Source organism: Mus musculus, chromosome 7 (genome assembly GCF_000001635.26).
Source record: "Mus musculus strain C57BL/6J chromosome 7, GRCm38.p6 C57BL/6J".
Taxonomy (NCBI): domain Eukaryota; kingdom Metazoa; phylum Chordata; class Mammalia; order Rodentia; family Muridae; genus Mus; species Mus musculus.
In genome coordinates, this window is record NC_000073.6 from 121,310,705 (window position 1) to 121,337,406 (window position 26,702).

Here is a 26,702-nt window from a genome sequence, read left to right on the forward strand (position 1 = left end):
TGAATATATTTCTTCCAAAATCTAGCATGAGATAATGGTGTCTACTTTCTCCACTATTATTCAATGTAGAGATTCATCGTAGCTAGAGCAATATGACAAGATAAAGAAACAAAAAGGATAAAAAGCAGTAAGTCAAATTACTCTATTTGCAGATAGCATTTTTCTACTTGGAAGAACTTTGGTCTTCCTAGGAAAGAAATCTGCAGAAATGTCATTCATGGTATTCCTCACACAACAAACACCCCTGCCCAACTGGAACTGCCAGGGGAGGAAACTTCATGATACAGGTGTAAACAAGACATTTCAGAAGTGATTCTATGGCCACAGGAATCAAGCCCAAGAACTGACAAATGAAATTATGTGGAACTAAAAAGAGCCTCAACACAGGACAGAAACAATCACCAGAGTGAAGAGACAGCCTGCAGAATGAGAAAAGAAATCGCTGCCGACTACAGTTCAGATTGGGGATTATTATTACGAACATACAAAGAACTGCAAAAATCAAACATAAAAATTATCCAACCAATAAATAGGCTAGTTAACTAAATAGTTTTCAATAGAAGACTATAAATGGTTAATAAGTACTTGAAATGTGTTTAACATCTTTAGCTATCAGGGGACAAATTAAGATTGCTTTGGGAGTCTGTTTTGCCTCCGTCAGAATGGACGTCATCAAACTCAAGTGACAAGGATGCAGAGTAAAGAATAAACGAATAAACTGACAGACAGAGGCAATGGATACTTGTTTAGCCACTGCGGAAATCAGTGCAGATTTCTCCACATTGAGGAATAGACCTACCACATGACACAGCCATCCCACACATACCTGAAGGGAGGGCTACAATCAACACAGAGATACTCGTGAATCCATGCTTACTGCTACTGTATTCACAATATCCAAGAAAGGGAATGCCTATCATCGTGCAGATACATGACAAAGATGTGGTACATACACACAAGTGAATTGCATTCAGCCATAAAGAGGAACGAAGTTACAGCATTTGTAGGAAAATAGATGGAAGTGTAAGTCACTTCATTAAGTGAAATAAGCCAGACTCAGAAAAACAAACATGTGTTTTCTGACATATATGGAACCATACATATGTGTGTGTATATATATATTTTATATATGAGATTATGAAACGACAGCAGATCATGGGGGGGGGGGAGAGAGGTTTTGGGGGAGGGGATGATAGAGAGGACATAGATTATGTGACATGAAATTAAATGTGTGTAATATCTCAGGGAAGGAACAGAACCTTACCTATGGAGGGCAGGGGCACAGCAAGGTGAAGAGTAGAAGGAAGTATAACATCACGTGTATGAAATGCTACAGTGAAGCCATTACTGTGTACATCAGCTTTCAAAGCAGTATCAGGGATTTCACCCAGGACCGACTAAGGGGGGTGGTGAAGGCAGCCAGCTTCAAACTTCGGATCGACATGCTCCACACTTACAAAAACGTAGTCATTGTTAATCTGGACTTCACATCTATTTTGTGAGTCTTTGTACGTGGGGGAGGGAATGCCAGTGTGTATATTGCGGGAGTCCATTCTCTCTTCCCACCACGTTCCACTACGTGTGTCCCAGGGATAAAACCGAGGTTGCCAGGTTTGGTGGCAAGCGTCTTTATTTGCTGAGCCATCTTGCTGGCCCCTGGTTTATTTGCTGAAGCCACCATCGAAGACCAGGGTCACGTGCCTGACTGTGGCATGCTCTGAGGTACTGAGGCTGAAACAAGGTTCCCAGCGGCTCCTTTCAAATGAGCCAGATAAGAATGTAATTTTCTGTAGTAGTGCACTGTACAAGAGCCAAGAAAGTAAAATTTCCAGTCTCGCTTTGGAATGTATTTACTATTTGTTTAAAAAGATCAAACTTAACAGTGATAAAAATTGTAAAAATCTGATCTTATACAAGCTTCTAACTTGTACACTGTTAAAGATAATTAATACATACAAGCTAATGGTTAGTCATCTCAGAATTGATCAAATTCTTTAATGTGCTCAGAGCTATTCTTATAGTCATTCTAACTACAAGCATAATTCATTTACACGGAAAAGCTTTATTTAGTCTTCTGTGCCTGTTTTCAAGATTAAGTCTAAAGGTTGTAACTCAAAACAGGTGAAGTTCATTTAAATCACGTGTACTTAACAGATAATGGTTCAAATTCTTCTGAAATCTGCTGATTATGGAATTTAAGATGTTTAATAAAAAGAGTTTCCCATGATAAAAAAAAAAAAAAAAAAAAAAAAAAAAAAGAATTCCACCCTACTGGCCTTTGGGAATCTGGGATTCAGCAGGAGAACGCGCTGTCAACACAGCTGGAAGAAGTCTTGCCACTTTGCCCTCCAGGAACAGGGTGTAGGCAGCTAAACAGCTGGGCGAGGCTCCTGCCCGCTGCTGCTTCAGAGGGAAATCAATGATTTCGTTAAAGCCTGTCTGCCTCGAGCTGCGGATCCAGGCCATCCCAGCGGAGCTGCTCTGCGAGAGCCTTTTTATAAACCAGCAACAATTTACACTCCAAATGATGTCCTAATAAACTGCAGCCGCAGCCCTGCCAGGAGCAGGCCGGATAAATGCTGCTTTTTAATAAAACACATCGAGCCAGGCCCAGCAGGGCGGGAGCCCGCTGTGTGGAACATCCTGGTCGCACAGCCAGAGCCCAGATCGGGTAGGACCCCCTGCACAGTCCCACAGAGCAGGGCTGTATGTGTCTGTTCCTAGTCTCCAGAATTAAGCAATGTGCCCCTGGGCTTTAGATTCCAGGGTTGCCACGAGGCTTTGATTTTCATTCTAGTGCACTCCGTGGAGGAGGATGCTGACTTTCTAGTGTCTAGATGCCTCCACCGCTCCCTGCTATCCCAGGAGACCCACAGCCACCAGTATAGCAGGGACTCTAGCTAGGGGTTGAGCAACTTGGTTTCACACAGGGATCCTGCCTCTTTCTAGCTGTGTGACCTTAGGTGATTTCTTAGCCTCTCTGTGCTGCATATTGTGGTTTATGAAGTGGAGATAATGCTGGCAACCTTTTCTTAAAATTGTGCAGCGATTCGTATAGAGTAAGCAATGTAATAGTAACCAGTCTTGTGATTTTTATTATGAAAATGCCTTTCTGTGTCACGACTGAGAAATTCTTAGCACATAATAAAAGTCTAGTAAATGGTATAATATTTGTGTTCTGAGGTTTGGTATAAGTACAGTCTACACCAGAAAGATCTTCAGAACTCTGAGATGAAGCTATGTCGCTGTAAACCCACTGCTCCAGCACCAGCTCCAGCAGCTAAGCAGAATAGACTTCATCCTGACGTCTCACTCTCAAAGTACGGATGCAGGGGGACCGCGTTTCTTCAGCTACTGCCCCAGCATGCTCCAGTTCTTTCCCACGGACTCTCATGTTTGAAATGGTGACTCTGATACCTTCCAGAATGAAAGAGTCTTTAAATTCATGGGACAGACTAAGTGCACCTCACCAATCTCTCCCTTGTGTAATTGACACACTTCTTGAGGTCAGGTGACTCAGGGCTCATGAGCATAAGATGTGGAGTCATTTGGATTGGGTTCCAAGGCTCCATCAAAGTTGTGTATCCTTGGGAAAGTTACTTAACCTCCCCTTACTTTGCTTCATCATGAGGAAGATGGGAATAATAGCACTGTGTGTGTGTTAGTTAAACAAGACATTATAACTGGTGCAAGCTAGTCTGGTGTGTGCTAGGCACTCAGAGTCTTAGTCTATTAGGTGACAGAGTGGCTGTATAGTTCAGAGCTGCCCATGAAGGCCACACCAGTTCTTAGCCATCTCTTTAGCCCAGCAGCATCTTGGACATCTTCTCATTGTTGGCACATTCTGAGCTTTTAATCTTTCCACATAAACTACCATTAACCACCGGCGTCCTGATCTCAGCCCCCACCAGCTGTTCCTTCCTCTGAACACAAGTGCAGGCCTTCACATTAATCCATATTTAATTTCATCTTGCTAGATTTGGGCTTCAATTCCAATTGTTGGAGAATCTTTTGGATGCTCAATCTGTCATCCAGCCGCAGCCAGCACTGCCTGTGTCCTGGCTCATGGACAAATGTGTGCTATAAAACCTGAAGGAAGATCCAGAGCTTGTAGGAGATGCTGTTCCTCATGTCTGCCCTGGACTCATGGTTCATTTTGGAGCCGTTGTACTTCTGTATCTCTTTGGACAGCTACCCAAACCCTTGGTGTAGGATTTGAGAGTGTCAATCACTGTCAAGGTGGTAGAGGTGAATTACAGTCCCATAATGCACAAATCATACTCTTTCTCCAGGATTTAATGATTGAGACTAATGCTGGGAAGCATTCTACAGGAGCAGAGGAGAAAAACAGGAAAGCAAAAGCAGGTTAGAACTGGTCCGTCTTAGGAACTGCTCCTGTCCATAACTTCCTACTCCACGGTACCTGATGCTGCCTTCTTCTGTGCACGGTGGCATAGCTCCTAACTTTGCTTTGGATACAGCAGATCAGTTTGCTTATTCACCACAGAGTCCCAGGTAACAATCACATGGCTCTGACTTGAAACATTAAGCATTCATTTCACGAGTGTATGGATCACTAATCTCTGTTAACTCGCGAAGCTGCAGCGAGATGAAGACTCAATCAAACAACTCTGTTGGTCTCACCTGCTTGGTTGGTCATCTGGGTGAATTGGATCAGCTGGTCTGGGGTGGTCTCAGAACATCAAGGGCAACTCTGCTGTAGTCACTGTGCCTTATCTTTCAATAGATTTATAGGAATGGAAGGAGGGAGGGAGAGAGGGGGGTAGGAAGGAGGGAGGGTAAGCCAATGCTTTTAAAAGACTTCATTGTACTATACTATTCTCAATGGCCAATGCAACAGGAGGAACAAATAAGTCATATTACAAAGAGTATGGCTGGAGAACTGGAGAATTTGGTAGGATCAGTGACATGCCATGTGCCTTAGTTAGGGTTTTACTGTTGTAAACAGACACCATAACCAAGGCAAGTTTTATAAAGGACAACATTTAATTGGGGCTGGCTTACAGGTTCAGAGATTCAGTCCATTATCTTCAGATGAGAGCATGGCAGCATCCAGGCAGACATGGTCAGACAGAACTGAGAGTTCCACAGCTTCATCTGGAGACTGCTACTGGAATACTGGCTTCCAGGCAGCTAGGATGAGGGCCTTAAAGTGACCCACCAACTCCAACAAGGCCACACCTTCTAATAGTGCCACTTCTTGGGCTGACATATACAAACCACCACACCATGGACTAGTTCAAAGCCCTCCTGATAATTTTACAATGACACTGATTTCTGTTCCTAGAAATTGAACTACTCTCACTCATGCAGAGATCAGGCATAATGGATTTAGATTCATGTTGAACTCTGAGGAGCCAATAGAAGAGAGTGTTTCAAAATGGGAGCCACGGTCACTAGTGCTTGGTGCTGGCTCAGAGCAGGTGGTGTGTTGCTCTTATATAAGTTGCAGAGAAGTGGGACAGAGGCCAGATCAGCGTAGGTGAAAGGCGAGGGGGATGGGTGAGGGGGATGGGTGAGGGGGATGGGTGAGGGGGATGGGTGAGGGGGATGGGTGAGGGGGATGGGTGAGGGGGATGGGTGAGGGGGATGGGTGAGGGGGATGGGTGAGGGGGATGGGTGAGGGGGATGGGTGAGGGGGATGGGTGACTCAGAGGCATCTTGAGAAGAAGACCTGGAGTAACATGTGGGTGAGGGAGTCAGGAGGCTGGGTTGGGGGTCACTCTCAGCAATAAGGTAGCCTCAGCTGCCATTTGATTGGGTCCCTTCTTCCCCAAGTCCAGGGCTTACACACACACACACACACACACACACACACACACAGAGAGAGAGAGAGAGAGAGAGGGAGAGAGAGAGAGAGAGAGAGACATACGCACACTTAGCTTTCACCATTCTACATAGACAGTCAGCATATGGCCCATGGCAATCTCCACCACAAACGTCCAGCCTGTCTTGCTACAGTCTGTGGATGTTTCCCCACCTGCCTCCTCAGTATTCTTTGGATCATTAGCCTGATGGAGAGATGGCTGGGAAGGTTTCTCATGTGTTCTCGAGGCTGTGATTCAACCGCTCCCTCCTCCATCCAGGGCAGACCGTCGTCAGTGGCACCTCAATCAGATGCAGGCTCTGCTAAACTCAGAAAATCAGAAAAGGTAAACCTTACTTTTTGTATAGCTAAATTTCATCTTGGGATCAGCTTTTCCTGGGGGGGGGGGGGGGGCTAAAATGGGATAGAAGCCAATTCCAGGAAAAATGACTGGAGACAGGAAGACACCATCCTTACCCAAGTCCACGGTGAGGGCTGAAGCTAATGCAGAACAAGCACTAGCTCATCCAGGTCTATCCGCTACTGTGTGACCTTTCACAGATTGCTTGATCTCCCTGGGCTTCGTCTTCCTAGGCTTACAGGGACAGGAGAATCTTCTTCTGTAAAGTAATTGTGAAAATGGCCCTCTTTCTTTTTGCCCACACTAGCCAGCTATTAAATTGATGTCTCTTGGCTGCAAATTCAGCCCTTTGTATTTGTCTTCATGATGCTGTGCCTGAGATTCTGTCAACCATATTTCTACCGTGAGGCACATTCTCTACTCCCTGACAGATTCTGTCTGTAGGGGAGGCTTTCTGTGTTGGGGTGGGGGGAGGCTGCGACAGAAAGGGGAGACTTAACCGCTTGCTAGTGGCTGCCTGTTCCTGTGACTGTCTTAAGATTCCCCCTTCCAGATCCAGTCTATGGTGTTTTGTTTTCTGAACTCATGGATGACCCAGTCTCATGAGAGATGCCAGCATCAGCACCAGCTGGCTTGCATCACCTCCTCTGAACTTCTGTGTTTTAGTAACCATGGTTCCTTCCTTTGTTACCTTGATCCTTATGGGATGTAGTCATGTCTCTGAGCTTCCTTCCTTCCTTTTAGTGATCCTTTTTAAAAATCAACTTTATACCTTATAAAATGTTTCTTGGACTGTATATCTTAATCTTGGGGACTGCTGTAGCTCCTTTCCCTGGCAAAACCCTGAGTGACAAGCCTGCATTCCTTCACAAAATCTCATACAGAGGTTTCCCCGAAGTCCCATCCCATTGTTCTGAATGACTTCTTTCCTTATAATCCCATTCTCCTGGTAGTGCTCACCAAACTTGTTTTGACAGAATTCACTGGTGTCTGAGTTACTTTTCTGTTGCTGTGAAGAGACTCATAACTAAGGTGACTTTCAGAAGAAAGAGTTCATTGGGGGCTTGCTTACAGTTTCAGAGGGTTAAGAGTCTGTGACCATCATGACAGGGAGCATGGCAGCGGACAGGCAGGGATGGTATTGGATTAATAGTTGATAGCTTACATGTTGAGACAATATCCAGAGAAGGGGGAGGGTAAAGAGGAGAGGAAGGGGGAGGAGAAGGGAGGGTGGGGAGAGGAGGAGGGAGGAGAAGAGGAGGGGGAGGGAGAGGGAAAGAGGATGGGGAGGGAGAAGGGGAAGAAGATGGGGAGGGAGAAGGGGAAGAAGATAGGGAGGGAGAAGGGGAGGGAGAATGAAAGGGAGAAGGGGAGAGGGAAGGAGAAGGAGAGGGAAAGAATGATAATTAGGAATAGCATAGAATTTTTAAAGCTCAAAACACTACCCGAGCGACATACCTCCTTCAACAAGGCCACACCTTTTAATCCTTCCTAAACAGTTCCACCAAGTGCCCAATAAGCATGTAAATATAAGAGCCTATGGGGCCATTTCCATTCCACCACAACTTGTATCTTTTAATCTCAGATGAACAACAGGAACCATTCTCATTCCCCCCCCCCCGCCCCCATCAATCATATTTATATTGTGAATTTATGATCCTCCTGTCTCAGCCAATCAAGTGCTGGAGATTAAAAGCATGCAGCACTATGCCCAGTAGAGATCTGTGTTTTTAATAAGTTCTCCAGGGGCAGATGAAAGTCAAGTTCAGAAAAATCATTTTTCTGTAGCTAAGAACCCTGTTGCTCCATGACTTTCACACTGAACGTGCTTCAACATGCATCTGTGCTGAGGGAGTGGGCATTGCATTTGTGCTACTCTCTCACTGTTTCTTTACTACAAAACTGAGACCCAAAACCAACTGCAAGTGACTTTTCTTTTCAGTAACTGGAGCATGTGCAGTGGTGGTTAGCAGAAATGTTATGGTTTGGTCGTGCTTTGCTCTCTAAGGGCTTGTGTATTGAAGGCTTGTTCTGCACTATGGTGTGTTTGCTGCTGGTTAGGTCAGTGGAAGTCATGCCTTTCTAGTCATTCTAGTGTCCTGTCTGGTGATGTGTGTGATCTCTGGCTCTGACTGGTGCACTTACCATCTCCCATGGGTGCCTCACTAGGCTTTTTGGACTTTTGGCATCCCCAACTGTGAGCCACAGAAAACATTTTTTTTTTTCCTTTTCTGTATAGTTACTCAGCTTCAGATAGTTTGTTATGGTAATAAAAGTGACTCTTCTTACCACTGACCCTGAAGACCAAAATTCTATTCCTAGAACCCACGCACTGGGGACAGAAAACCAGCTCTGGAAACTTTCCCTCTAGCATCCACATATGCACCATGGGATGCTTTCCCACTCCACATAATCAATCAATCAATCAATCAATGCAAAACAGTGGACTTGTACACAAAGTACACTAAATTTTGCTTCTAACTATGGTAAGATTTTGGACTGAAGATACAGGCCTGATTTTATTAAGGGCGGTGCTATTAAGCATTCCCAGAACATGCCCCCTACAGAAAGTGCCACTTAAGTGGTTGGGTAAGCTCTGCTTCTTATTAGTTAATTGATGGAGACAATTTGGGAATTTTTTTTCTTTAAAGTTTGACTTGAGCTGAAGTAGAGCAAGCAGAAGAAGGTGTGTCACCAATCTTTGCTAGCCAGGGCTGTTTTCAAGAGCTCTGTCGGAAGCTCATGGAGGAAACCTTGAGAAGGGAAGGCGGTTTTTACCAGTCTATATCCAAAAGAAGAGAGAAAGGCTAGGGTAGGGTAAGTGTTAACTAAGACAAGCACTTACCTTTGTGGTAATAGGTTACAATTATCCAGCACTTGTCCTGTGTGTATTGAATTAATATATATACGGAGAAATGCCTACAAATTGATAAGCCAATGTTATTTACTATCCCTGGAAGAATGGCTGTTGAAAATAAAAATCAATAAGAGAAATTAATTTTCTAAAATCTAGTCTTTTGCAGATAATGTTTGTAAAGTTCTTGTTCTTATAAGGGAGAGGCTCCTCGCTCAACCCTAGGAGGCGCCATCTAGACAGTCAGTATCTGTCTACTAGGAAGCTAGGGTGATAGAATTGTCGCTGTGGCCAAAGGAACACCATAGGAGTTGGAGAAAGAGCATTATTTTTTAAAAAAATATTTACTGAACTCTTTAATTTAAAAGAGAACAAGAAGAGGTCTGTGGGAGGGAGAAATAATTAAAGTCAAACTTATAGCTAAAAATAATATCTATTTAGTTACATGTATGCACATGATGGTCAGAGGAAAACCCACAGAAGTCAGTTCACTCCTTCCATCCTGTGTGCCCTGAGAATCAAACCCACAGTATTATGCTTGGCAACAAGTACCTTTACCCCCTGAGAAATCTTGCCATCCCCAAGAACACTACTCTGAGCTAAGCTAACTTTATATCATCAACAAAGTCTCATTTTAAGTTTTTATTTATTGTAAAATTGGCATCCAAAGTATTAGGTTTCATTATAGCATTTTCTTTATTTTAAAAAATATTTTTATTATTTTTTGAGAATTTCATATAATGTATTTTGACAATATTCACAAGCATTTCTCCCCCTAATTTCTCTAAGGTTTATCCCACCTCTGTAACTCTCCAAATTTATGCCCTCTTTTATTTAAAATGTAATTCATTGGGTCCAGTTTGTGCTGCCCCTATACTCTTGGGTGTGGTCCAGTCTCTTGGATTGTGATTGGCCTACGAGGATCCGTACCCTTCAAAAACTGTCTTTTCCTCTTCCAGAGCCATCAGCTGTCCACAGAGTTACTCAGAGCCCATAGTTGGAGCTCATAGGTCTCAGGCATGAAGCTATTCTGTCTATTCTTCCAGATAGACAGAGCACCAAACTGCCATCTAAATTCATACTTATCTACTGATGAAGTTCAGAGAATGTCCCAGATCATGCTACCATGTTGACTGCTTGATCTTATGCAGGCCTTATGCAAGCAACAGCAGCTGCTGGGAGTTCATAGGTGCCTTGGTCCTATCATACCTACAAGATGCTCAGTCCTCCCAAAGGCTCTTATAGTCTCTCCACATCCTCTTCTTCAGTGGTCCCTGAGCCTTGGAGAGATCTGTGACATTTCGTTTATGGCTGATTATGCTACTGATACTTGAGCAGTTATGAATGTCTGATCTAACCATCCATTGACCAGTTGTGAGTTTCCAGTTTAACCACTCTCCACTGCATGGAGAAATTAACTTTTCTCATGAGTTCTGAGAGCTGTGCTAATCTGCAGTAGAAAAAAATGAATTTAGAGGATAGTTTGTGCTATGTCCACTGGCAGAATAATGTAGTAATAGACTCATTCCTAGGACCTGTAAGCTCCCTGGTCCTTGGCCAGATTTACAATGCCAGACATGTGCTTCCTCATGTGAATTAGGCCTTAAATCCAATCAGAAACCTCCATGGCGTCTGTGGCATTATTACACCCGTGGGTGTATCTTGCCATGCTGGTCATTATTGCTGTGTAGTGGGTTCACAGCTGGGTAAGACCATTGATGATTCCCCACCCCCAGCAGCCTGCATCCCACCTGCAGTGCTATGAAAGCTAGCCGGAATGGAAGCAGCTTCCCCTTCAGTTCTAATTTGATTTATCCGTGTTCTAGAACCAACGTGTGTGTGTGTGTGTGTGTGTGTGTGTGTGGTTTTTTTAAGAAATTGTTCTACAAATTGAGTTCTGGTGGGCAATCAAGAGCAAAGGTAATAACCTGTATTGTTTTAGGGGCCTCCAAGACACCTCTGACCAAAAAATTGAGGGTAGGTAGCCCATACCTGGTATTGGCCTTATTTGGCAACTCATGGCTTCTGGGATCAGCAAATCCCCTATGTAGGGTTACTCTAATTAAAATCCAATTAAAATTAAATGATTTTTATAGAATATGGCTTTTTCCAAATACCCTTAGTATGAGTTATCCTTCTCCCAGTACTCCCCTCTCCGAATTTAGACTTCCCTTCCCATCATTCCCCCTTTCTGCTGCACATCTCTCCATTGTCATGTGATATTTCCCCTAACTCCTGCTATTCCCCACCCCTCACCTTACTTTGCATCCTTCAGACCCAGAGCAGCTTTCCCTCACTTTCGTGTAGTATGTGTCCTGTTGCCTCCCCCATCTTCCATGACAATATATAGACACAATGGAGTTTTATTCAACCAAGTCTTTTGTCTGAGAGAGACTGCAGGCATTTTGGACTTGGCTATCTAACAGAAAGGAAGCTCTGTGCAAAATGAGAGCAGAGGAACTCACAGTTTGCCTGAGGCAGAAGGAATAAGTGATAAGAAACAGCCTTGGGGGCCAAGCCTTTGGCAGAAGGGAACTTCGAAAGACATCATAACTATGAAACAAAGGAAGACTACGATCCGTTAGAGGAAGATGGTTGTTAAGACTTTTCAGGTAGACAGGTGAACATGGCTTAATTGGATAGTACATCATTAAGTCTCAGAAGGGCAAAAAAGGGTAGATCTTCTTAGGTTTCAGTTAGCCTATGATGTAAGGATGCTGCCAGTGCTAGGGCCCCCCTGAGAAGGGTAGACACAAAGCAATGTGTGCTGGGTCAGCTCCACACCAAGCCATTCATAAAGGTCTAGGAACTCCTTATCCACAGGGATGAGGTTGTGGTTGCGGAGTGATCTTAGTCACTCAGTGTGCCTCAACTTGAGAAAAAGAATATTCCTGGATTTTGAGGGGAGTTTTGGAAGGGGCTCATGTTGGCAGAGAATTTCCATTGCAGAAACTATTGATCTGGGCTGTGAGCATTTCTACATCTGTTGGGACAAATAAAACATGATGTCTGATGCAAACAAAATACAAGGTGTTAATTGTGATGTTGTGGTACTAAGGACTGCCATCCCTGTGGTATGTGAATCAGCTGCCCTGACCAGCCAAGGACCCATGCCTCCTTCCTGAACTCTACACCCTGAATACACAGATCATAACTACACAACATGTTTGTCTCCACCAGCTCACAGAATCCAGGTACCCCATCGTATGAATGGTAGCTATCACTTTAAAAGGAACACAAATCAATTTAAGAAAGTGGAATTATCCCATCGTCATGATCTATAAGAACATAGTGGGACTATATTCATAATAGGGCATTTTTACTGGGTGATTCCAGCCAAGGAGACACCCCCTATTTAAAAACCCCTCTCAACTGTCTGTCTCTACCTGTCCATATCCATTTGCATCCATAGAAGGTAGTGTTGAAATGAGAAGTAGAGAAAGAGACCAGAGAAAGGAGGAGGGTGGATGGCGGAGGATGGCTCCCTTCTAAAGTGAGGGGTGGGTTTGAGAGGTCACGGGCTTGTATGAATGAGAGCATGGGGCAGAGCCTGGGCTTCTGCCTTCCCCACAGGTGCAGGGATGATGCTGATGTTGCTGCTTCTTGGATCTCCCTCATCAAAGGGCCTCCCCCCCCCCAATTTCCTTGGCTCCTGGCTTTGTCACAAGTTACATGTTCTAAACCTTCATGGATTCTCTGCTGTCACCGTGGCTTTCCAGTGATTTCCCTGGTGTGTTTCCTGTTTGTTTGTTTGTTTTTGTTGTTCAATTCCAAGGAACCACAAGTGAATGTTGATGTGTTCCTGCTTCTCAGATCTGGATGCTGGAATCCTAATGTCCAATACTGTAACTTTTTGTAGTGGAGCCTTTAAAAGATAATTAGGTCGTTGGGGTGGAGCCCTCATGGATGGGTTTAGTAACAAGTAATTGGGGAGATGGCTTAGTTAGTAAAGTGCTTTCTGTGCTTAGTAAACACAGAGTTTGAATCCTAAGCATTTATATAAAAAAGTTGGAAAGGTGGCATACACGTGCCAACTGAGCACTGAGGGAACTGAGACAGGAGGACCTCTGAGAGTCAATGGCTCGCTAATCCAGCTGAACCAGTGAGCTTCAGGTTCAGAGAGAAATGTTGTGGCAATAAATAAATAAATAAATAAATAAATAAATAAAGTAGAAAATGGTTGACAGAGACACCTGATGTCAGCCTCAGGCCTGAACATTCACATCCACACGCAGAAGAAGGGATGCAAGATCCAATAACTTTTCTTCCCCACGACCCTTCCTTGAAAGAAAAGGAAAGTGCAAACCAGGAAATGGCTTCCACATGGCACTGGGTCTGCCAGCACCCTGACCTCAGATAACCCAGCATCTCTCTAATGGTTTAAATATCAAACACCCCGACACACACACACACACACACACACACACACACACACACAAATACACACGGGCTCGTGGAGTGAACTCTTGAATAAATAACAGGTGTCTGGAGTCACACAGAAGAAAGTGTAAGTGGTCGTGCAGGCTCCAGCCCAAGAAGTGGGGTAGGGCACATACATGTGGGAAACTGAGTCTCAGGCTGTGAAAGACAAATTTGGTCAGAACATGTGCTTTAGTTCCGAGGCTCTGGACATGCAAGCAAGAATGTCAGAGGCCTGTTTCTGGGCTTCGTGTAGCTTAAAGGTATGAACAGCAACATTCACCAACAAAGGAATCGATCTCTACTCTGGAAGAAGCCAGTTAGAGAGGATTCCCATGTGCCACCTCTCCGTACAACAGAGGAGACTAAACAGACAAACTGGGGATAGTAAATGGATTTAGTAAGAATCCCCTAAGGGTAGACTGGTAGAGAGAAAAGTGTGAACATAAGAGGTGAACAAGTATACAGATTTCCATTAATAATAAGGGAAATGCAAATGAAAATAATAACAAGATAATATTTTACACTCCTGGCCAAAGAATCTAGCCAGGGCTAGGTTTGGGTAGGGAAGAAGGAATGGCAGCTGGTGCAATCTGTTGGCAGAATGCTCTGACACTAGCTGGAATTGAGCATCTGTACCTCTGGCCCAAGTACACTGCTCCCGATGGAACTGAAGATGAGAACTAACCCAGGTGCTGACATCCTTGGAGGATCTCACTGGAAGGGTAGAAAGTCAGAACAGCAAGTCTTGTGCCTAGGAGAGCAAGTCTCAGAAAGGGTAAGGCTGTGCTGTCCTTCCAAGGCATGGGCTGGGCAAAGGAAACAGCCATGGATTGGACTGGCCAATCCAGTAGAAGAGATTAGGGGTTTTGTAGATGATAGTGGTGATATTACCAAGACTGAAAAGACTAAACAAAAGAGAGTCAGGTGAGGTGCTCTCTTACTCAGTGTTTTATTTCTGTGAAGTGACACTGTGATCCTAGCAACTCTTCTAAAGGAAAGCATTTAATGGGGGCTGGTATGGTTTGAATATGTATGGCTCCCATAGACTTGTGTGTTTGAATACTTGGACCACAGGGAGTGGCACTATTAGGAAGTATGCCCTTATTGGATGAAGTGTGTCACTGTGGGAGTCAGGCTTTGAGGTATCCTAAGCTCAAGCTATGCCCAGTGTGGGATACAATATCCTTCTGCTGCATTTGGATCAAGATGTAGAACTCTCAGCTCCTTCCCCAGCACCATGTCTGCCTACATGCTGTCATGTTCCCTGCCACGATGATAATGGATTAAATCCCTGAAACTGTAAGTCAGCCCCAATTAAATATTTTCCTGTGTAAGAGTTGCTTTGGTCATAGTGTCTCTTCACAGCAATAAAACCCTAACTACCACAGCTGGCTTATAGTTTCAGAGGTTTAGCCCATTATTATCATGGCAATGAACATGATGGCACACAGACAGACATAGTGCCAGAGAAAGAGCTGAGAGTTCAACAACTAGATCTTTAGATAGCAGGAAGACACACACACACACACACACACACACACACACACACACACACACACACGAATTGGTTTGGACTTTAAACCTCAAATCCAACCCCCAATGACACACTTCCCCAAAAGACGACACCCACTCCAACAAGGACACACCTCCTAAACTTTCCCAGGTAGTGCCATTTCCTAATGATCCAAGCATTAAAATGGGATCATTCCTATTCAAACCAGCACAGGTGCCTAGCACTTCTGCCTAGGTGAGGCAGGAGACTTCCAGCTTCAAGGCTAGCTTGGGCTACATAATGAGACCTTGACTTGGAAAAGATATAAAAGAAATACAATTGAAAGGCCAAAGGGAGGAAAAAACAAAACAAAACAAAGAAAACTTGAAAAGACAGAAGGAACCCTCTGGGCCACTAAGGCAGTTCTGTTGCAGGGTAGGGGTGCAGTCTACAGCTTGCCTGTCAGTTCAGGGTATACCTAGCAAAGGATACAGTGGGTAGGGGCCTTCCTAAGAAGGATTTTCCTGCCCCTGAGCATCCTTCTATTTCTGGAATGTCTCCATTTTCTCACATCCAATTCTCCTGGGTGTGGATTGGTCTTCCTGAGAGAGGGCTCTGACTTGTGAGTGAACTAACTTAGTGACTCCACTGGGAATTGCAACTACAGCAGGTGGTACTGTAATGGCATCCTTCAGTATCTGTGAATTCAACCAACCAAGGATTGAAGATATTTTAAGAAAGTATGTGCAGTGAACATTTGCAGACATTTGTCTTGTCATCATTCTCCAAGTAATATCATACAACAACCGTTTATGCATAAGTCAATTTGTACTAGGTATTGTGTGTAAGCCTAGAGATGGTTTTGGTTTCAATCATCATGTCTTAAACTTTTAAGCAGACATAGGGGTGTGGACATCAGCAGAAGTGGGTGTGGTGGGCGTTGTAGAACCAATTCCCAGTAGTTATGGTGAGACAATGGCCTGTCTGGTCTGAGGACCCATTCCAGAGATGTTTGGTCAGCCCATTCAGTGGTGCACTTGCTAATAACCTAGGTCATAAAATTAGTATTTTAGTACCCAGGTGATTCTGGTAATCCATCATGTTTGGCCACTGAAGGACCAGTGATTTTCAATATGGATGGCATAGTGCAACCAACCAACCAACCAACCAACCAACCACCAACCACAAGGAAGTCTCTGATCTAGTTCCAGAGCAAAAAAGTAGAATTGTCATGGCTAGCTTGCCTACAAGGTACTCTGCTGATAGCCATTGTCTCCAAAAAATTCCTCTATACGTGTAGTCATCTGGGTACAGGTTAAATGTTGCAGTTTTGGAAATTCTGGTGTGAATCATTAGACTTAAATGCTTACTTTTCCCCACATGTATTTATGTATTTAATTAGAAAACAGGCGTGTGGCATAGCACATGTGGGGGCCAGAGGACAACTTATGGGAGTTGGCACTCTCATTCCACATGTGAGGTCTAGGGATGAATTCAGGTGGCCATATTTTGTCTGCTGAGCCATCTTGCTGGCCCAGACTTTGTATTTTTAGCTAGTATACTTGTTCTTCCATAACCGTGGGCTCCACACTCATGAGTCCAGCCACCAATAGATCCAAGACACCTGGAAAAAGATTTGTGCTTGTGCTAAACATGCATAGATAACCTCTTTCTTGGTGCTAGTCCCTGAGGACCACAGGGTCTAACAGCCATACACACAATGCCTGTATTGTATCTGGTACTCTAAGTCATCTGGAGGTGATTCACACTGTGTGACAGACTGTGTCAGTGATGCATGCAAATAGAGTGCCTTCTCTGTGTCCTGGGACTGACACCCTTCAGATACAAAGGGAAATGGCTGTGCAAGCTGCCCCAACTAGAACCGTGAGAGAAAAAGAATCTCCCTTTTCTTTTATAAAGAAAGGAGTCTCCTTTGCTGTTGTCTTAGAAGCCCTTCTCTCCCTTCTAACTCTGGCAGAAGAAACAGGTGTAGTTTGGACAGACAGTTGTCTGCTCGCCAGCACTTACTCCTGAGTTCTGAAAGTCCCTCAGTGCTCACTCATACACTTGTTTATGCAGTGACAACTTTGTTACCTGTCTCATGCGTCTGCCCTTTATTGGTGTTATGTTCCCTGGAGCAGGATATGGTACACCCTGTCTATAGCTCTTCCAATCACAGATGTTACACGGAGGGAATAGGGATGCTGTCTCTTACAGGTTGGCTGCCAGGATGCTCTGTGTCTAACCCTAGCTTTTCAGCAATGACTCTGGGTGATTCTTACCTGATCTATCACATGACACAGAGAGACCCCTGTCCTTTATTGGACCAGAGACTATTCCGAGTTCCTTTTGGAGTGATTCACAAGAACCTGTGACCTCATCTGCACTGAGATACTCAATGTTTAGGAAAGAGTAAGGACTGCACCCTTACCTCAAATAGGCAGAGGACATGCAACACCCTAATTACTGGAGGGAAATACCAGTGACCTGTGCACAAGTGATAATAATGATTAATAATATTCAATAAAATCATAGTCTTTTGCCTGGTGAGGGTGAAAGATTATTAATAGAGTTCTCTGTCTGTGAAGGGCATATGAAAACAGGCATTCCTGTTAGTGGAAATGGTGAATCAGCCCAGGAAAATCTGGCTGAACCTTTTGAAATTTTAAACGCACACATCACTGAAAAAGCTATTCCAGTGCTAGTAATTTGCTCTATAGAGTTAGTCACAAAAGAATGCAAGGGTGGGGGTAGAGAGTCTACAGCGTTGCTCCTCATGGTCATGAGATACTGGGAAACTGTCCGTGTCCACAAATGGAAAACAGGTAGATAGCTCGGGCAACTGGACTCCCTGCAGCTGCTACAAAGAATGGGGATGGACCTGTGTAATTATATTGTTAAAGACAGCATACCTTATAGTAACTCAATGCTGAAGCTTGCTCAGCTTGTTTAAGTCTCTTAAGAGGTGACACTAGAGATGTGTTTGACTGCTGTGACTCTCAGTTCCATCACATTCCAGTCCTGTGATCCTGACTCAGGCTCTCCACTTTTTTGGACATCAGATTCTTCATATTTAAAATGGAAGTCATAATAACTAATATTATTCTTATCTTTTAAAAAAGAGAGCCTGTGGGAGCTCAGTTGGCGAAGTTGCCTAGCATGTATGAGTCTTGGGTTTGATCCCTACCCTGAATAAAGTGAGGCATCGTGGTGCAGGCCTGTGATATCAGCACTTGGGAGGTAGGATCAGAGAGGTTCAGAGTTATATTTAGCTATGTATCGAGTTGGAGGCTGGCGTGGGGTACATGAAACCCTGTGTACAAACAACAGAACAACCAAATGCTATGTATAAAATCTCCTGTGCAACGTAAAACTCAATCAGTGGGTAGTTCTACATCCTTGAAGATAAAATTAAAGCAGAATCAACAGAGATCTGTATGTAAAGTAAGGCTAGATTGGGCTCTTATCTATCTCAGCTGGCTGAATTTTCTACATCAGCTTGGCCTTTTCCCCTGGAGTCTGTAAGTCAGCAAGTCTAGAGCATACACTGGGAGGCAAGGACAAGTAGAGACTAGAGGACTCATTTAGCCTGCCTTTGTCTAATTCAGTCTAAATTCACTTGTTATCTATCTCTCTGAGCTATTGTTGGATGCCTTTTAGGCAGAAATGTAACGAAAGCTCTATTTTAGTGTCCGACGTGTAAATCCTCTCTTGGATTTGGAAGGTAACAAAAACGAGTTTTCAGCAGGCAGGGGCATCCTGTTACAATTTAGGATGAGTCTGTTTCTACAAAGATATTTTCTATGCCTCCCCGCCCCCAGGTCTAACTTTTATCTTCCTACTGCCCACTAGACATAAGAAGGGAGAGCGTTTATGCTCCTCTTCCAAGAAAAGCAGAGCGAGTGTAGCAAATGTAGTATAATCTCAGAACCAAGGATCCCATAGAGATGGTAGAGACTGTGGCCAACAGGAAAGCATGGTACCTGAGGTGAGCAGCTGATATGCAGCCTGAAGCAGGGATGCCACTCAGAATTAGAAGCCTGCTACTCTCCTCTGTCTAACTTGTTGAACTGGCTGGTTTTGTGTGTCAACTTAACACAAGCTGGAGTTATCATAGAGAAAGGAACCTCAGGTGAGGAAATGCCTCCATGAGATCCAGCTGTAAGGCATTTTCTCAATTAGTGATCAAGGGTGGGAAGGCCCCTTGTGGATGGTACCATCTCTGGGCTGGTAGTCTTGGGTTCTATAAGAAAGCAAGCTGAGCAAGCCAGGGGGAAGCAAGCCAGCAAGAAACATCCCTCCATGGCCTCTTCATCAACTCCTGCTTCCTGACCTGTGTGGGTTCCAGTCCTGACTTCCTTTGGTGATGAACAGCAGTGTGGAAGTATAAGCTGAATAAACCCTTTCTTCCCCAACTTGCTTTGTGGTCATGATGTTTGTGCAGGAATAGAATTCTTGACTAAGACACTTGTTAAGGGGGGCTGATTTTGTTTTTCTTTTTAAGTGATGGCAGGTGTCCCTAAATATGGAAACCCAACATACAACAGGCTCATGGAGACACATTAGTGTCACATGCCACCCAAGGACTCAATTTGCAACCTTGATCTCAGCTTCTTCGTCAAGTGTACATGAGGAAAGGATGCCTAGAGCGGGTATGCAGCAAGCATGAGGACTGAGTTTAGATCCCCAGCGCTCACATGAAACATGGCATGGCAGTTCACAGCTGCAGCCCCAGGGCTGGGGTCAGAGGAACAGAGATCAGCAGACGTCGGGGAGCTGCTGGCCTGACCGTCTAGCCCAAAGAGTGAGTTCCAGGTTCAGTGAGACACCATGTCTCAAAAAAGTGGTGATTAAGGAACACATCTTCCCCCTACTCGCCAATACATCCTCCCAGAGACTCAGAGAGAGAAGCTGCGAGTCAGGGTCTGCTCATAAGACAGACGGTGTATTTAAATAAGCACAAGTAAGAAGGCTTTGTATTAAAGAAGGGGATCGCCCAGCAATACCTCTCCTGGGCATATATCCAGAAGATGCCCCAACAGGTAAGAAGGACACATGCTCCACTATGTTCATAGCAGCCTTATTTATAATAGCCAGAAGCTGGAAAGAACCTAGATGCCCCTCAAAAGAGGAATGGATACAGAAAATGTGGTACATCTACACAATGGAGTACTACTCAGCTATTAAAAAGAATGAATTTATGAAATTCCTAGCCAAATGGATGGACCTGGAGGGCATCATCCTGAGTGAGGTAACACATTCACAAAGAAACTCACACAATATGTATTCACTGATAAGTGGATATTAGCCCCAAACCTAGGATACCCAAGATATAAGATATAATTTGCTAAACACATGAAACTCAAGGAGAATGAAGACTGAAGTGTGGACACTATGCCCCTCCTTAGATTTGGGAACAAAACACCCATGGAAGGAGTTACAGAGACGGAGTTTGGAGCTGAGATGAAAGGATGGACCATGTAGAGACTGCCATAGCCAGGGATCCACCCCATAATCAGCATCCAAACGCTGACACCATTGCATACACTAGCAAGATTTTATTGAAAGGACGCAGATGTAGCTGTCTCTTGTGAGACTATGCCGGGGCCCAGCAAACACAGAAGTGGATGCTCACAGTCAGCTAATGGATGGATCATAGGGCTCCCAATGGAGGAGCTAGAGAAAGTAGCCAAGGAGCTAAAGGGATCTGCAACCCTATAGGTGGAACAACATTATGAGCTAACCAGTACCCCGGAGCTCTTGACTCTAGCTGCATATATATCAAAAGATGGCCTAGTCGGCCATCACTGGAAAGAGAGGCCCATTGGACTTGCAAACTTTATATGCCCCAGTACAGGGGAATACCAGGGCCAAAAAGGGGGAGTGGGTGGGCAGGGGAGTGGGGGTGGGTGGATATGGGGGACTTTTGGTATAGCATTGGAAATGTAAATGAGTTAAATACCTAATAAAAAATGGAAAAAAAAATAAAGAAGGGGATCGCAAAAGTGTGGTGGGGTTGGGGGAACTCGGTGGGGTTGGTGGGGACATGGTGGGGTGGTGGGGACATGTAGGGTGGTGTGGACACGGTGTGGTGGGGACATGGGAACACAGTGGGTAGTGGTAACCTGGAGGATGGTATCGTGGACGGTGAAGCTGTGACATTATTATTTCTCTGCTGGATAGTTTCATGTCAACTTGTCATAAGCTAATGTCATCTGAAAGGAGGGAGAAAATGCTTGTAGGGCACTTTCTTAATTAGTGATTGATGGGAGAGGGCTCAGACCATGGTGGGTGATACCGTCCCCAGGATGGTGGTCCCGGGTTCTGTAAGACAGCAGGCTGAACAAGCCATGAGGAGCAAGCCAGGGAGCAGCACTGCTCCGTGGTCTGTGCACCAGCTCCTGCCTCCAGGTTCCCGACCCGTTTGAGTTCCTGTCCTAATTTCCTTCAGTGATGGTCTATAACATGGAAGTGTAATGGTTACTCTTCCTCCCCAACTTAATTTTGTACATGATGATTCATCACAATAATAGAAACCCTAACTAAAGTCTCCAAAAGGAAGAAGTCCATAGGCCAGGCTAGCTTCTTCAGGCTGACATAGGAACAGGACACCTGGGAGCATGGCTGACTGACTGTTCCTCAAAGTCTGACTCTGAGTCTTCTTTGTGTCTCAGTGAATTCTGTGCCACCCAAGCAGTGCTGGGCATGCAGTAGATGCTCAATAAATCCTTTCTGAAAGGAGATGCTTGGGCCATACGTGACAGTCATGTGGTAATCTCAATATGCAACCATCCTGCCATCCTCTTGGGGACTGGACCTCTCCAGGCTGTGGGCATCTGAGAGAGATGGATCTGGATGGAAGAGCTACGTCCCAGGATCACTCTGGGATGTCCTGGCTCAGAGAGCAAAGCCTAAAGCCTCTTTCCCCAGCTGCCTCCTTTTTACCAGCTGGAAAGAACTATGAGAACAAGTGGCTTGTGTCTGTGCATATTTCTCACTTGGCAAATCAGCAAGCAGTTGGATTAGAGGATTAGGCCTCAAATGAATGTCTAATGGCATCTGTGAGCTGCTTCCCAGAGGATAAGGAGCAGGTGGCAGGGTCCTTACTGAGCTGCAGTTTCCTATAGCAGGGCCCAGGCCTTTGTCCTGGAGAAGCCTGGGGAAAGAGAAGTGTATTGGCTGCTTTCGTGTGTCAACTTCACACAAGCGAGAGTCATCAAAGAGGAAGGAGCCTCCATTGAGCAAATGTATCCATGAGGTCCAGATGTAAAGCATTTTCTCAATCAGTAATCAATGGAGGAGGGCACAGCCCATTGTGGGAGGTACAATCCATGGGCTGGTGGTCCTGGGTTCTATAAGAAAACAAACTGAGCAAGCCAGTAAGCAGCTCTCATCTATATAGCCTCTGCATCAACTCCTGACTCCAGGATCCTGCCCTGTTTGAGTTCCTGTCTTGACTTCCTTCAGTGATGAACAGCAATGTGGAAGTGAAAGCCAAATAAAGCCTTCCCTCCCCAACCTAGTTTGGTCATGGCGTTCCACTGAAGCAACAGAAACCCTGAGACAAGGAAGTGCCCATCTCTTCTCCTTCACTCACAACCTGATCTATGTCCTGATAAGCCAGAGCAAATCCAGGGGCTTGTTTGAAGTTAATCAACACTTAACAAATGTATACTATGGACCAGTCTTGTCCTAGATGAGATAGGCAGGTCAGTGACTGGCAGGGACCCTCTTTTTCCTTTCACCTAAGTTTATAGTTGTACATCAAAGGCCAGAGGCTTTTTAAAATGCAGATTTTAGGACCCTCTGCCTGCATATTCTGACATTATAAATCTGAGGTGGGAACCAAGAATCTGTGTTCTTAGTTTGTGTGTTTGTGTGTGTGTGTGTGTGTGTGTGTGTATGTGTGTGTGTTGTGTGTGTGTGTGCTTGCATGCATGTGGACATGTTGTATGTGGATATGTGGCTCTGCTTGCCTGTGGTGTTCAGGCCAGAGGTTGACGCAGGTGTCTTCCTCTATCATTCTCCACTGTATTTGTTGAGACATGGTCTCTCAGAGAATACTTTTTGACTAGTTTGGCTAGTTTCTGACCCCAGTTCTAGGGTTACAAATGCATGCCACTATGGCCTGGTTTTTAAAAGTGGGTGCTGGGGATTCAAACTCAGGTGTGTGTGTGTGTGTGTGTGTGTGTGTGTGTGTGTGTGTGTGTGTTCATGTGCATGGAGGACAGCTTCAGGTGTCTTAATCTTTTCTCCACCTTTTTAGGCACGGGCTCCCACTTTTACCTTGAACTCCCAATTTGACTATATCTACCTCAAGTGCAGGGACTATAAGTGGTCTCCTATTCCTGAGTATTTCATATGGATTCTGGGCTTTGAATCAGGTCCCCAGGATTTCATGGAAATCACTGTTAAATGAGCCAACTCCCCATCATTGACCTCTACCTTTTGACCATCCTATCTCCATCATCTCCTGACATGCCTGCATCAATAGGTTGTGCTCTTTTCGTTTTTGGTTGTTTGGTTTTAGTGGGAACTGAGCAGAGCCTTGCACATGCCAGGCAAGTTCTCTGCCACGGAGTTCCATCCCTAGCTTCCCTTGTACCTTTTGAGACAGACTCTTATGTTGGTCTGAACTTGAACTAACTAGTAGGACTCAAACTTTTTAATCCTCTTGGCTTAACCTCAGAGTACTGGGATCACAAGTGTGTTCCTTTATACCTGGCATAAACCTGTATTCTCTTAAAGCAAGCATCCTAGATGCTCCTAATGCAACTGGCCCTAGCCATGTCCTGAGGATCATCTGGTCTACCAGGATTTGCAGCTATTGAGAAAGACAATTGTACTAGACTCCCTTAAACTGGAATTATGCTTTGCCTTAGGGATTCCAGGGAGCATAAAAGGGGAACAGCCTGGCTGAGGAAGTGGCTCAGCTTTTGGTAAAGCATTTGTCTAACATTAGCAAGGCCCTGGGTATGATTCCCAGTAGTAGAAAACAATGGCAGAAAAGGAGGTTCCCCCCCCCTGAATTTTCAAAATTGTTCTTGAAAATTGTCAGGAAAGGCTATATGATGGAGATTGTATGCCATCTTTCAGAAAGGCCAGCTCAGCCGGTTTCCCATCAGTATGGGAAGGAATCTCTTCTCCAATTGAATACCCACTGAATGGCTGGCAAGAAGGCCCCGCTGTTTAAAACATTAATAACACTGAAGACAAAGGTACTAATCTTTAATTACTTCACATGGTGTGACTGGCTCTATGGAGAAGCATGGGGGACCAGCAGGTTCAAGGCCCTATTTCAGGCTCTCCCTGGGTGTGCCAGTATTGAATGGAGTGGCAAGCAGAATTGCCTGTACCGTTGCCGTTATTATTTCCCTTTGTTAAATTTCTTTCCAAATGCAAGAGGAAAGATTAGTAGAAATTAAATGCACACATGATATAACTCCAGGCACGAAATAGACCACAAAAACTGTTCAGCGCTTGCCTTTCCCCATTTGGGGACAGTTTAATATGTCTCCAGGTCTCCCTTGTAGGAATGTAAGTCCTTCTACTTCACACCATGTGGCCCACACGGTATCACACCTATGCGTGACACTGCATGGTTTCAGAGGTGCTGCTAACACAGGCTCAGTATAAGTGAAACCCCTGGAACTGTGCCATCTGCATAGCTTTATGTTGTATCTAAAGACATCCAAACAACATGGAGACTATTCCAGGCTTTGGATTGGGTGGTGAGCAAGCACACCTATTTTATCACTACCAATAATACAGTTCTGAAAACACAGACAAATGAAACACCCCAGAGGCCCTAAGTATCTGTATTTCCAATCACACTGAGCATATACGTTCCCCACTCCACAAGTGCCAATTTGTATTATTCTGAGTTCCACAGAAATTGGCCCAAGCCCCTGGGGCACTTCTTGCCTACTTTCACTTGTTACTGTGGGATAATTGGTTTAAAACTGATTACTCGGTCACTAATTATGGGGCCTATTGACAGTGTATTTCAGCTTAGAGAAGCAATTAAAAAGTTCACCCTAATTAATCAGGGGTAATTAACAGGTCTTAAATTTTGTCAAGAGATTAATTATCAAGAAATCCAGAACAAATCAATGTGTGTTCCAGGAGGGTGAGCCGAGACTCAGGCAAGGGGTTTGGAGGTTATCTGGCTCATTCCATTCATTCACTTAACAAATGTTTACTGAGCACCTACATGGTGCCAACCCTGAGTAAAGGTGTTTCGTCCCAATCGGGGTGCAGTACTTATATGCATTACCTCACTAAGTCTTTAACGGGGCTGGGAGAATGGCTCAGACGGTAAATGCCCGCTGTGCAAACATGGGGACCTGAGTCTGGATCCTCAGCTGGACAGACCATCATGTGCTTTGGGGAGGTGGAGCGAGGCAGAGTTGATTAGCTTGCTGGCTAGCCACAAGCCAAGCTGAGAGTGCCAGTGGGGGTTGGGGCAGAGACTGGAGGATCCTGGGTGCTCTGATCAGCCAGTGTAGCCACTGGTGAGCTTCACTGTTAGTAAGAGACACTGTCTCAGAATCTAAGATGGAGAGCGACTGAGGAAAAGACTCAACACTGACCTCTGGCCTCTCTGTCCACATACATGTGTACATGCACACATGGACACACGCACACACACAATAGGACACATAACACATAAAATTCGCCGACGCACAGTTTATTATTCTGCTTGCTGCAAGGACTCTCAAACTTTGTAGCATTTTCATGCCATCTCAAACCATCTTAAACCAACCCTACCTAATCCAAGGAACATGAGGATGGGAAAGGGAATTCTCAAGGAAGAATTCAGCCATTAGGACTGGGGGCAAAATAATCAGAGATGCCTCTCCCTGCATGAGTGCAAAGTGACTCCATGATTGGGTAGCCATCAGCAGCTGAGCTGCCTCCATTTCTACCATGTAAAAAGCTAAGAGACATTTTCTTAAAAAATCTTTCCCTCCTCTCCCCCACCCCAGTCTCCAAGAAGGTGTCCCCACCCCTCACCCCACCAGACCTCCCTCTTCCCTGGGTCCTTAAGCCTCTCTAGGGTTAGGTGCTTCTTCTCTCACTGAGGCCAGACCAGGGAGTCCTCTGCTGTATATGTGTTGGGGGCCTCGTATCAGCTAGTGCATGCTGCCTGGTTAGTAACTCAGTTTCTGAGAGATCTCGGGAGTCCAGGTAAGTTGAGACTACTGATCTTCCTAAGTTGCCCTCCTTCTCAGCTTCTTCCAGCCTTTCCCTAATTAAAAAAGATTTAATAATAATAATAATAATAATAATAATAATAATACATCTCTCCATAAGAAATGCCAGTAGAGGCTGGGGCTCCAGTTGTGTTTTCCCTGGTTCCCCATCATAAAGCTCACTCCCCAGGACTCACTTCCCCTCTCCGATTTACAGTTCCAAGCACTCGTTACCCCTTACCATGCTGTCCATCTCCCTTGTTCATCACACATCCTTTGCCACTAGGAAGTAAACTCCTTGCTGTACCTCCCATGCATAACAGCAGGCGTATACCAACTGGGACATCCACGTTCTTAAATTCTGAGAGAACAAAAAAGAAGCCAACACAGAGTAAACAACAGAGAAACGAACCAGAAACCCACTTTGCCTGAGCATAGTTTCTCTTACTTCTTGCTAGCTTGCTGTAAGAACTCCCAAGCTTTATAACACTTTCCCTTGGAACTCTTGGACCAGATAGGCTAGCCTATTGATGAGCTCCAAGTTCAGATAG

General features: G+C 44.7%; 1 long non-coding RNA gene across 6 annotated transcripts; it reads right to left on the reverse strand.

Moving 5' to 3' along the window:
• Window positions 1-2,269: 2,269 nt before the first annotated feature.
• Window positions 2,270-26,509, reverse strand: Gm36736. 6 transcript variants are annotated; one of them, XR_003946870.1, is made up of 4 exons: window positions 6,305-7,416; window positions 6,002-6,150; window positions 4,645-4,737; window positions 2,270-4,326 (listed from the first exon to the last, which is right to left on the reverse strand). It is a non-coding gene; the product is annotated as a predicted gene, 36736 (long non-coding RNA). The 6 variants fall into 6 exon arrangements; XR_869918.1 differs by having other exon boundaries at window positions 4,424-4,737; XR_001778280.1 differs by lacking the exon at window positions 6,305-7,416 and adding an exon at window positions 26,393-26,509 and having other exon boundaries at window positions 2,270-4,737.
• Window positions 26,510-26,702: the final 193 nt, after the last annotated feature.